Source organism: Vigna unguiculata, chromosome 3 (assembly GCF_037176805.1).
Source record: "Vigna unguiculata cultivar grain cowpea cultivar isolate G323 ecotype 2 chromosome 3, ASM3717680v1, whole genome shotgun sequence".
Lineage (NCBI taxonomy): Eukaryota > Viridiplantae > Streptophyta > Magnoliopsida > Fabales > Fabaceae > Vigna > Vigna unguiculata.
In genome coordinates, this window is record NC_140794.1 from 61,243,984 (window position 1) to 61,255,004 (window position 11,021).

The window sequence follows — 11,021 nt, forward strand, 5'->3', positions numbered from 1 at the left end:
AAGTACTGCTATATTTTGGAAATGAGTAAATAAATAATTGTGTTGATGAGTAGGAATTGAAAGGGATACGTGCCCAGTCTGTGGCAGGAAATGAAATCAGTATCCACACGCTCAAAGACAGAGAGGGAAGGGAAAGAGTTGAGAAAAAAAAAAGTGTATTTATTGATTTTTGTTAATTTACTTGGGCAGGATGAGAGCAGATGTAACAGATGCATCATGCATGTCATATCAGTGATGGTGTGGGTAGTAGTAGGGATTGTACCAACTTTTGTTGCCTTTCAATTCATTTTTATGCATTTATGGCGGGGGTATAAGCAAAATAGTACCGTGGCTAAAGACAAATTGTGGCCAAGAAAGCTACTTCCCTCACCCAAGATTCTCCACCCAAACCTCCTTTTCCATTTTTTTCATCCATTTTTTTTTTATCACTTCAATAATTACTAGATTCTATTCTCTCATTTCCGATTATTCATAATAACCCTCTCTACATTTCCAATTAAACATAATTTCAATTCATTTACGAATATACCCGTCTTACCGTCTTTAATCTTCTCCGCTTCCTTTTGCTCGCATTTGCCACAAAATGGTTTTTTTTTACCCAAACGCTGATGTGATGCGATGATTTTCGAACGAGAAACCTAAGAAACGTTTTCTTGATGTTTGTAATTTTGTGTGTGACTTTCAATAATTTCGTTCATGTCTTATTCTTCAAGTATTCCCTTTTATTTCTCAATTGATTAAGCATCACTAGCTTCATTCTTCTTCTGAGTCCCACTATTAAGGCTTTTCTTTTTCTCCTGTCCCACTATCACCGCTTTCCTTTTCATACATTTCGTTCAAACCATACCACAAAATCCATTCCAGTTATCTTCTTCACCTCAACTCAAATACATATCATTATCTCTGTAATTTCAGCTTCCATTTTCTTCTGGAAATCTACTTTTGTCTCTTGTTCCATTTTTAAGAAAATCTCCTCTTACTTACAAATTCAAATAAAGAGTAATTTATAAACATTATTCATTTTTTAGCCCACCAAAATATATGCCAACTCTAATAATAGAGTTGACTTAACTTCACTGCATATAATCTCAACTCAAACATGGCCATTTATGTAAAAGTTAGCAACTTTAATATCATGTAAAATATGAAACTCTCTTGAGTAAGATGGAACGAAATCATAGTTCTTCTCACCAAACAATTTGAAATAAATTTATCCTTTTTCTTTGCCTTGCACAATTTACCATGTCAATCATCTCGATCAAATTTTACCTAACTGACATATAGAACATGGAATTGAATTGACTTATTAACATTAACTGTGAAATAGTACACATAGGTAACTAAATTCAGAAATTTAAGAAGTTTATCAATACAGTTAAAATATATATTATACTAGTCGTAAATGAAGAGAAGGAATAATATCAATAAAAATTGTTGATGTTAATCAACTCATACTCACTTATACTCAAAACAAGAACCACATAATCCATTCTATATCAGTTACTCTTTTGTCTGAATGGTGTTGATGGTCGATATAATGACTTATCCTTTTCATATGAACGAACGCTCCTACAATCTTGGTCTTGTAGTCTCATTTGCAACTAGAAAAAAACCATCCAAGTATAAAGAATCGATGTGTACAATTTATTTTATATGCAGTGATTCACGTGCTGCACTCTGCACTGCTTCTACAGCATTTACCATAAGCAATGAGTGCATGAACATTCTACCTTCAAGAATCATTATTTATCCACATGGTTCTTTGCATCAACCTCCACCTCAAGTGGATTCTACTTCTACATAGCACAGTAGCCATTGGCAACGCATCATGACTCATCACTATATCCTATAATCACCTACCACCTTTATACGTCTTCACCCTTTTTCCAATCAATCATTTTTCTTCCACTCATACATATACTATCTCTGCAAGACATGCTCATAATCAATGAATCGCAAGTTTATATAAGTGTGCGTAATATCTCATCAACAAAATCATAGCATTCAAAATACTACGCCTCTAACACAAATATATCTTTTCTAATACAAGTATCTGAACTGCTATTTCTTTTAGCAGAATAGTCCATAATTTTGTCCAGACTATTGTGAAATCAGAGATAAAACTTGTGTGTTATGATTTCATTAAATGTTGAATCACTTGTTTGTTCCAATTATTTTTGTGTTGATGAATGTTTGAAGCTTTTTTTTTAAGTATATATTGAAGCTACCCTATTCACTGTATCATTTCAGTGTAATTTTGGATCTACTGAAGTGACATTGCTGATACAATAATGAAATGGCAGGGCACATGGTACAGATAAAGCATAAATCTCAAACCCCACATTTGGTCCGTACCATCACCAAAATGCAAAACCCAAACAGCGTTACTCAAAGAACGGACAAGATCATTGTTAACAAATATGGGTTGTTTGACTAATTTTTACTTACCGAATAAGCTTATTTTTGACTAGTACAATCATTTTAATGAAGAAATGTACTATTTGTCAGTGTTTTCAAATTATTGTTTTTTAATATTTTATATTTAATTTATTACTTATTTTTTTAAATAAATAAATGATGTAAAAAACCTTTTATAAATTAGTTTATGTAAAAGTTTATTCAATTTGTATTATCTTATTTCTCTTAATAATGCTTAGGAGAAAATTGATCTAGAAGTAACCCATATTAATATCTATCATAATAACGAAAGATACAAATATAGAACAGATGTAAGAGAGGTATTTATATATATATATATATATATATATATATATATATATATATATATATATATTTGATTCTAAGACTAACTTTTAAAAGTAGTTTATTATTTATCTAATCGTTTATTTTCTTTTATATTATAATAATGTTATAATTTAATGGGACAAGTGTTTTTGCAGGTTGTGGTCTTCTTTATTGGTGGTTGTTCAGACGGTCAGATTGCATCATACGATCAGTTGAAATTTAGAGAATATTTGTTCATACTCCTCTTGTTATCATTATCATTGAAAAATCATACATTTATATTTATTAAATTATAGTAATTTTAATAATTTTATCACTAAATAAATGATAACAAATTTTAAAATAAGAGAAAAGATATCATAATGTCCCATCTGAAAAACTTGAAAAGTAATAATTAATTTTGTAAGAAAAATAATTCAATTAATTTACGCTTTTTCCGTAAGTTTCTTGTTTTTACTGTTGGCGTTGTCCTGTTAAACTTTTTTCTTTATAATTTTGCAGGGTTAATACTTTCTTTAAATTAACACAAGTTTCCGTGCTGTAATATCTAAAAAGTTTCTAATGGAATTATTTTTAAGGGAAATTATTTTTTTGATAAATTTTCCTTTTGATAAAGTTTTTATAGATAGAATTAAATAAATTACATTTTTATTTTTTAATTAAAATGAAGTAATTAAATAGTATTTTATTTTTACCTAATTAGGAAATTCGACAAAAATTTGTCAATTTTTTTTGTCAACATAACATTTGCCTATTTTTAAATATAATTGTTACTTCTAATTTGTCGAAAATACTTAATTTCCTAGTTATAGTTGACTATCTCTTTTAGGCTAATTGGATTCAAGTTATTTTGAATATTATTAACTATGGATGGAGGATGGATTATTCGAATTTAATATTATAAATTTCAAGATGTCTTTCATATAAAAATAAGTAAAAAAATGAATTAAAAATATAGGTGAATGTTATTTAAATGAATATGATAATAACAATATAGATATAGATGAAATCAACAATAGAGAAAGATAAGTAGTTACTGACGAGGATAATTGTAATTCTTAAACCCACAATAATTGTTAGAAATCCAAGTATGAGTCTAAGTCTCACATTAGCTAGAAATGAGAAAGTAGAACACTATATAAAGATAAAGACCCATAAACCCATTGCCTTAAAGTTTTGGGTTGAGAGTGGTGTCAGTGCCTGATGTGGTTAGGCTCAGGTCTCATTGGTGTTGTATCTCCCTAGTGATACCCCATCTTTATAAATCTAACAAGTGGTATCAGAGCCGATGTTTAAAATCGACTCAGATGAGTGCAGTATGGTCCTAGTATCGAAAGTCTTCCTAGCAAGGGTTCTAGTTAAGCATGTCCCGTTAAGAAATGAACGGCAGTACAGAAAAGGGCAGAAATACTCGTGATTGGGAATGCTTCCGCTGGAGGGAGAGTGTACCAATGTGGTTGAAGGGACTCACCCTTGAAGGGGAGATTGTTAGGAATCCAAGTGTGAGTCTAAATCTCACATTGACTAGAAATGAGAAAGTAGAGCATTATATAAAGATAAAGATCCATAAACTCATTGTCTTAAGGTTTTGGGTTGAGAGTGATGTTAATGTCTTATGTGGTCAGGTTCAGGTCTCATTGGTGCTGTATATCCTCAGTGATACCCCTCTTTATAAACTTAACAATAATAAGGATGAGATTGAGATACTATATGATAATTATACTTTTGATAAATCTAATGAAAATTTTTAAGTGTAATTGAAATGATTGCATAATTTGATGCAATCATGCAAAAACATATTTGTCGAATTAAAGATGATGAAATTCACAACCATTACCTTGTGCATAATATAAAAAATGAGTTGATAAACTTGTTAGCAAGTGAAATCAAAAAAAAAATTGAAAAAAAATAAGGGAGGCAAAATATTATTCAATCATACTTGACTCTTCTCCAAATATAAGTCATCAAAACTAAATGTTTTTTTGTATTACGATGTGTAGATATTTCATCAACTCCAATACAAGTTAATGAGTATTTTTTAGAATTTTTAAAAGTAGATGATACAAATGAAAAAGGTCTTTTTGATGTTATTGTAAATGGATTAAAATATCTTCAACATGATATTAAAGACCTTAGAGGACAAAGATATATGAAAGGAAAACATTAAGGTGTGTAGAAAAAAAAAATTATTGATATTAATCCTATATCATTTTATACTTTGTGTGGTTATCATAGTTTAAACTTGATATTTTGTGATATGACTAACTTTTTTCCAAAAGCTACATCTTTTTTTTGTGTGTTACAATGTGTGTGTGTGTGTATATATATATATATATATATATATATATATATATATATATATATATATATATATATATATATATATATATATATATTACAATACCGTATACACATCTTAGCTATTAAATCATCCTCACAAACACATTGGAAAAGCCATATTGAAAGTACGAAAGTGGTAAGATTTCAAACTTTATAAATAAGAGATGTTTTATTTGAAGTAGTTAAAGCTAGTGATAATCCTAAAATAAAAAGTGAAGATGATTGTTTAACAACTTATGAGGTATAAAACTTTGATTTTTGTTAAGCACGAAATGTTTTGTACGACATTTTATTTGCAATTAGTTCCGGTTAGTAAGAATTTACAATCAAAATATATCTGCATCGATGAAGTTATTGAATAATTAAAATATTTTGTTTTCTTTTTTTAAATACATAGAAAATATATTTGAAAAATGCATTTTTTTCTGCCAATAAATTTGTTTTTAAATGAATATAAAATATAAGTTTTGTGAAAAACCTATTAGTCGCAGAAATAAACAATTTGTTGAATATGTTGAGAATGAAAAAATAAAATCTCTTCAATAATCGTTTTGTATTGATTACTTTTTGTATATTGTAGATAAGGCAATTACCACACTTCAAAGTAGATTTGAACAATTTAAAATATATGAAGATATTTTTGGTTTTTTATTTAGTGTTAAAAAATTAAAGTCACTAGATTTTACACTTTTTAGAGAAAAATGTTTAAACCTTGAAATATCTTTAAAACATGATAATTTGTTGGATATTGATGAATTTGATTTATTTTCAAAGTTAAATATCTTAAGGGAAACCATAGGTTTGGAAAATGTTAAACAAACTAACATTTTTAATTATATAAAAATAATATATTCATTTCCAAATGCATGTATAGCTTATAGAATAATGTCAACAATTTCAATATCAGTTGCTTCAATCAAAAAGAGTTTCTCAAGTTTCTCAAAACTCAAGATAATAATAACTTATTTAAGATTAACAACGTCTCAAGAAAGATTAAAATGAATTATCCTTATCATCTATTAAAAAAAATATTAAATGAAATTAATTATGATAATTAAATAAAAAAATTTACATTAAAAAAAGTTAAAAAGGATCTTACTTTTTAAATATACTTTAGGTCTTTCAAACTCTTAAATCGCTCCTGTATCGGACAATCTTATTTAACCAAGTTTAGTAAAGAAATACATCAGACAAAACGTTTCCTTCGTTTATGCTTTAACATTATATCTGTTCTCATTTCCTTTCAAATTTATTGTCTTTTCCTCTTAATAAAAACGATCAGGATCTCCACATATACACTCACATGAATTTCTCAGAACAATTTTATGTTATAGTTCACACCACATTTCCTAACCTCCAGTGGAATGTGAATACTAAAAAAATAATATAGTGACATTTAGGAGACAAGGATGATCACTATTAGTGTTTTCAAACGGAGTCACTACAATTTTATAACGAGTCTTGTTACATTTACGAAACATGTTAACCCATTTATACCATACATTGGATTAATTCATTTAGGAGATATGGAATCAAGTTGTGATATAAACAACATAGAAACACAAACAGGAGTTGATGTTGGTTATGATAGGGGAACCATGAATCCCCACACCAGGAAGTTTTCTCATCTTATCTTTTTATATATATTTATAGATTTTTTAAAATTATATTTATATATTATTAACATTATTTATATCAAGTTTAGAAAAGTTTGTCTCATGTTGTTGTATGATTCTCCTACAAGTTTTCTCAAAACCCACGACTATACCGAGTCTTTTTCTCACATCTTTTTTTTTTACTTTACAAGTTGAAGAGTAAAAATGATAGAAAATTGAAGGTTATACGGTTGCTTCGTTGTCTCGAAAATTTGTGATCATATTTTCATCTTTGAAATTTATTGAATGTGACTTGCATTGCATGTAGCTTAGTTGTTCCCACTGTTCTTGGTAAGGTGTTAAAAATCGTTGTTTTCTCCTCATGGTATATATCAAGGTGGTGTAAAGTGTTCTCCTTAAGTGAAATGAAACCGTTAGTGGTTTAATGTTTTATTTGGCACGTGAATTGGTGCTTGCTTGCATAACCAAGGTTGTAGATTTGATGTCATTAAGGATATTCTCTCGTTGAATTAAAATGATTTTATTATTATGTTGTTGTGTTTGTGATGTTTAATGATAGCTAATCAATATACTTGATCTAATAATCTTTGACATTTATTGATAACTTACGATAGATAGTTATTTTATGATATAATACTGAATGATAATTAATTTTTTTTAAGATTATACTATCAGTTGTACATGTTTTGAGCAAATAAAACAAATGGAAAACATAAAGAGTTTTTTTTTTTTAATTAAAAACTAATAATTTATATATAAAAAATAAGGTTAAATATGTTTTTGGTCCTTCAAGTTTCAGTGAAATTTGAAATTAGTTCCTCTTCGAAACTCTTACCAATTTAGTTATTCATCTTTAAAAATGCATGAATTTAGTCCTTTTAACTAAATTTTGTTAAGTTTATCTCACATTTCAAGCACATTTCATGATAGTATTTGAATTGTTTACACTATTTAACACATTTTCACTTCAATGTTAACTCAAATATTATCATAAAACGTGTTTGAAACCTCAAATAAAGTTAACAAAATTTGGTTAAAAAGACTAAATTCACACATTTTTAAAGATGAAAGACTAAATTAGTTTAAAGTTTTGAAGAAAAACTAATTTCAAATTTTACTAAAACTTAAGGGATCAAAAACATATTTAACCCTAAAAAATATAATTTATATATATAAAGACACACAGATTTGATTTGTGCATGTAAAATTGCATTTACACCTACATTTGTGCATATAGAGTTGCATTTGATGGAGACTATACAAATTTAATTCTAACCGTTTAAATAAAATCTTATCCAAAAAAATTTTAAATAAAAGCATTTATACCTGACTCATCAAAGCACATACACACATGCACACCTGATCATAACCACACATTTTTGTAAAATTAATTTAGTATAACTATTGTTTAACTATGTAAAATCTTATAAAAAGATAAAATAAACAAGAAATTTGCATCTAACCCATCAATCAAATAAAATTAATATATAACTTATTAATATATAACTTGCCTTAATATGTTAAATTCAAAGGACATATACATATGACGAAACCTAATATTTATAACAATCATGTATCATGATGTGCATTTTATTGGATGTGGATCCAACGTATTTATAATATTTCGTATTCTACAAATTAAATATTAAATTAGTAAATATGATACAGTAAAAAGATGAGTTAAATCTATCACGTTGATTAACACTTGTATTCTCTCTAAAAAGTAAAAAAAAAAATAAAAATTGTGTTATCTATTTAACATAATAGTTTATAACAAAATATGTCGGTAAATGTCTCAGGATCCGGATAAATTTTAAAGTTCGATAGGAAGACTAAAAACAGAAAAAGTATTACCGAGAAAATGAAAAAAAAAAAAAAAAAAAAACTCATGTTTCAATCCTACTCCTCCAATGTTGACGTTTTATTTAACAATTAAGTTATCCTTTACAAATGTCAATCAACAATAGCATAGAAGTAGTTTTTTTTTTTTTTATCAAAGTACCGAACAGAAAAAAAAAATCCAAGTCATATACAAAAGTCACGAGGAACCAACAAATATTTGAAGCTTAAATATTAGATTTTACTTGAAAAAATTGCTTTCGAAAAACAAAAGAAATAAAATACAATGTATCTTTTTATATTTATTTTGATTTGTCTTCACCATAATTTATTTCAATTGTTTTTTTATAAATTTAGAATCCATTTTAATATTTCTAGAATCAAAGTTCAACGATGATATTATATGACTTTAAAGTGAAATAAGTATTTAGAACATTGTAAAAAGAGGATGACTTTTTGGTCTAAGTCTATGATCAAACTAATACACTTGTTCCTACCTTCCTTCCTTATGCTTTTAAATTATATTTTTTATTTTTTTATTTTTTTCATTTGGACTTAGATTCATTCTTTGATTATAGTAAATTGTGTTCATAAAATTTAAATGAAGAATGTGAGAACAACAAATCATATCTCATTCTTTTTCAAAAAGCTTCTTTTTCTCTATAGTCTTATTTTCTCTATGACAATCCTCTTTTCTTACCATAAATTTATGATTTAATTATAATCCTTTTACAGATTCACTATCGCTAGAGTAATCTATACAAAGAGTTTTACCAAAACTCCCATTCAATTTATCTTAATTGTGAGTTTGAAATTTTACTCATTCTTTATATGTAACAATTTGTTTTCTTCTACATGCAATCCTTTCTACTTTGCATGTTACTTCCATTCGTCCTTAATAAAATTTTCTGTGTTTGAGACCCTAATGTTATGTCTTGATAATCATTTGGCACATTGTTGTGTAGATAGAGTGTTTTAATTTGTGAAACTATTTAAGGAAAACAAAACAATGTTAGGTAAGACTGTAAGGTAAGGAAAACTATTTTCTTTGCAAATTTAGTGCTTTACTGTTAAAGTATAAAATAGGGGTTTGATTTTTGTGTGTGAAAATGTTGATAAAGCTTGAAAAAGTCTCCAAAAGAAATGAAACTATAACGAATGAAGTCTACAGTGGTGATGATTTTATTTTGTGTAGAGAAAGTTAAGGCTATTGTAAGAGGAAGAAATTTGATTTGTGATTTGTAATTGTTAAGGGTGGGTGAAACTACAGGGCTAGATAAATTAATTTGTGGTTGTTATTGTTAGTGTTATGAAATTTGTAAAAACAAATGTTGGAAAGTTTTTATAGTAGAAATTTTGGGAAATGAGTATGATTTTTGTGAAATGTGTGATTCGATGGTTTCTATGGGTTTGGTTGCTTGAATGACTTTGATGTAGTAAAATGATTTTACTTATGACCTCTATCATGTGTAAAAGAAGGAGTTATAACTTTCTAAATGGCTTTTCTTGTGTGTTTCCTATGTGATTATGAATGTATTACCATATGTTTGACAATGCATGTATATATGCAAAGATTCTTAGTGTTGGGTTGTCAAATTAGCTATTTACAGGAAAAATGCTAATATAGGATGAGTCTAAGTATATCGGAGGGGACTTGTGATACGAGATTATCCTGACTTTATTAGTATCTGACTCATATGGAGATGATAACTAGGTGGTGAGAATTGAAAGAGCTTCACATAGCAGTCAATATGATATAAACAGGATCATATTCACAGATCTAGGGAAATTAACCATGACAGTATTGGATGACTTTTAGGATTGTTCCACTTGAGGCAATATGACAGGTGCAATGTCTCATATGTCAATCTAATACACTAGTCTAAATTTATTATGGTAGTTATATGTTTCTTTGATTTCCTATTTGATATTTATATATTTCAAATATTTAATTATATAGTCTTTGTAAAAGGATATAATATTTAGATTGAGATTTATTCTTGTAATAATTAGCTTATTCTTGCATTTTGTGTGTTCTCTTTTTTCCTTGACTTTTGTGATGATCGTATATTCTCTATATACATGTGAGTAGATATAGGAGCTGATGGTGATAAGTGACACGGGAGATGTGATGAAAAAATAAAAAATTAGGATAAAAATATTACAGGAATTATAAATTGTAGTTTTGAAAATAAAAACTATATTAAGTTCTTATATTTATATTTTAATGTAATTATGAATTTTTTAAATTTTTTTAAGTATTTCAATATTTATGAAGATGATAAGTATGAATTTATTTTGAAATACCTTATTAATATTATGGAGACATGTGATACTTAATAATTACTAAATGTTGTTTTTAATTTTTGGATTGTTACAAAGAAATCCAACTTGGAATAAATTTTAATAAAATTTTAATTTATGTTTTATTTTTTAAAATAACGATAACATGTATATAATATTTTTAAACATAAAATGATT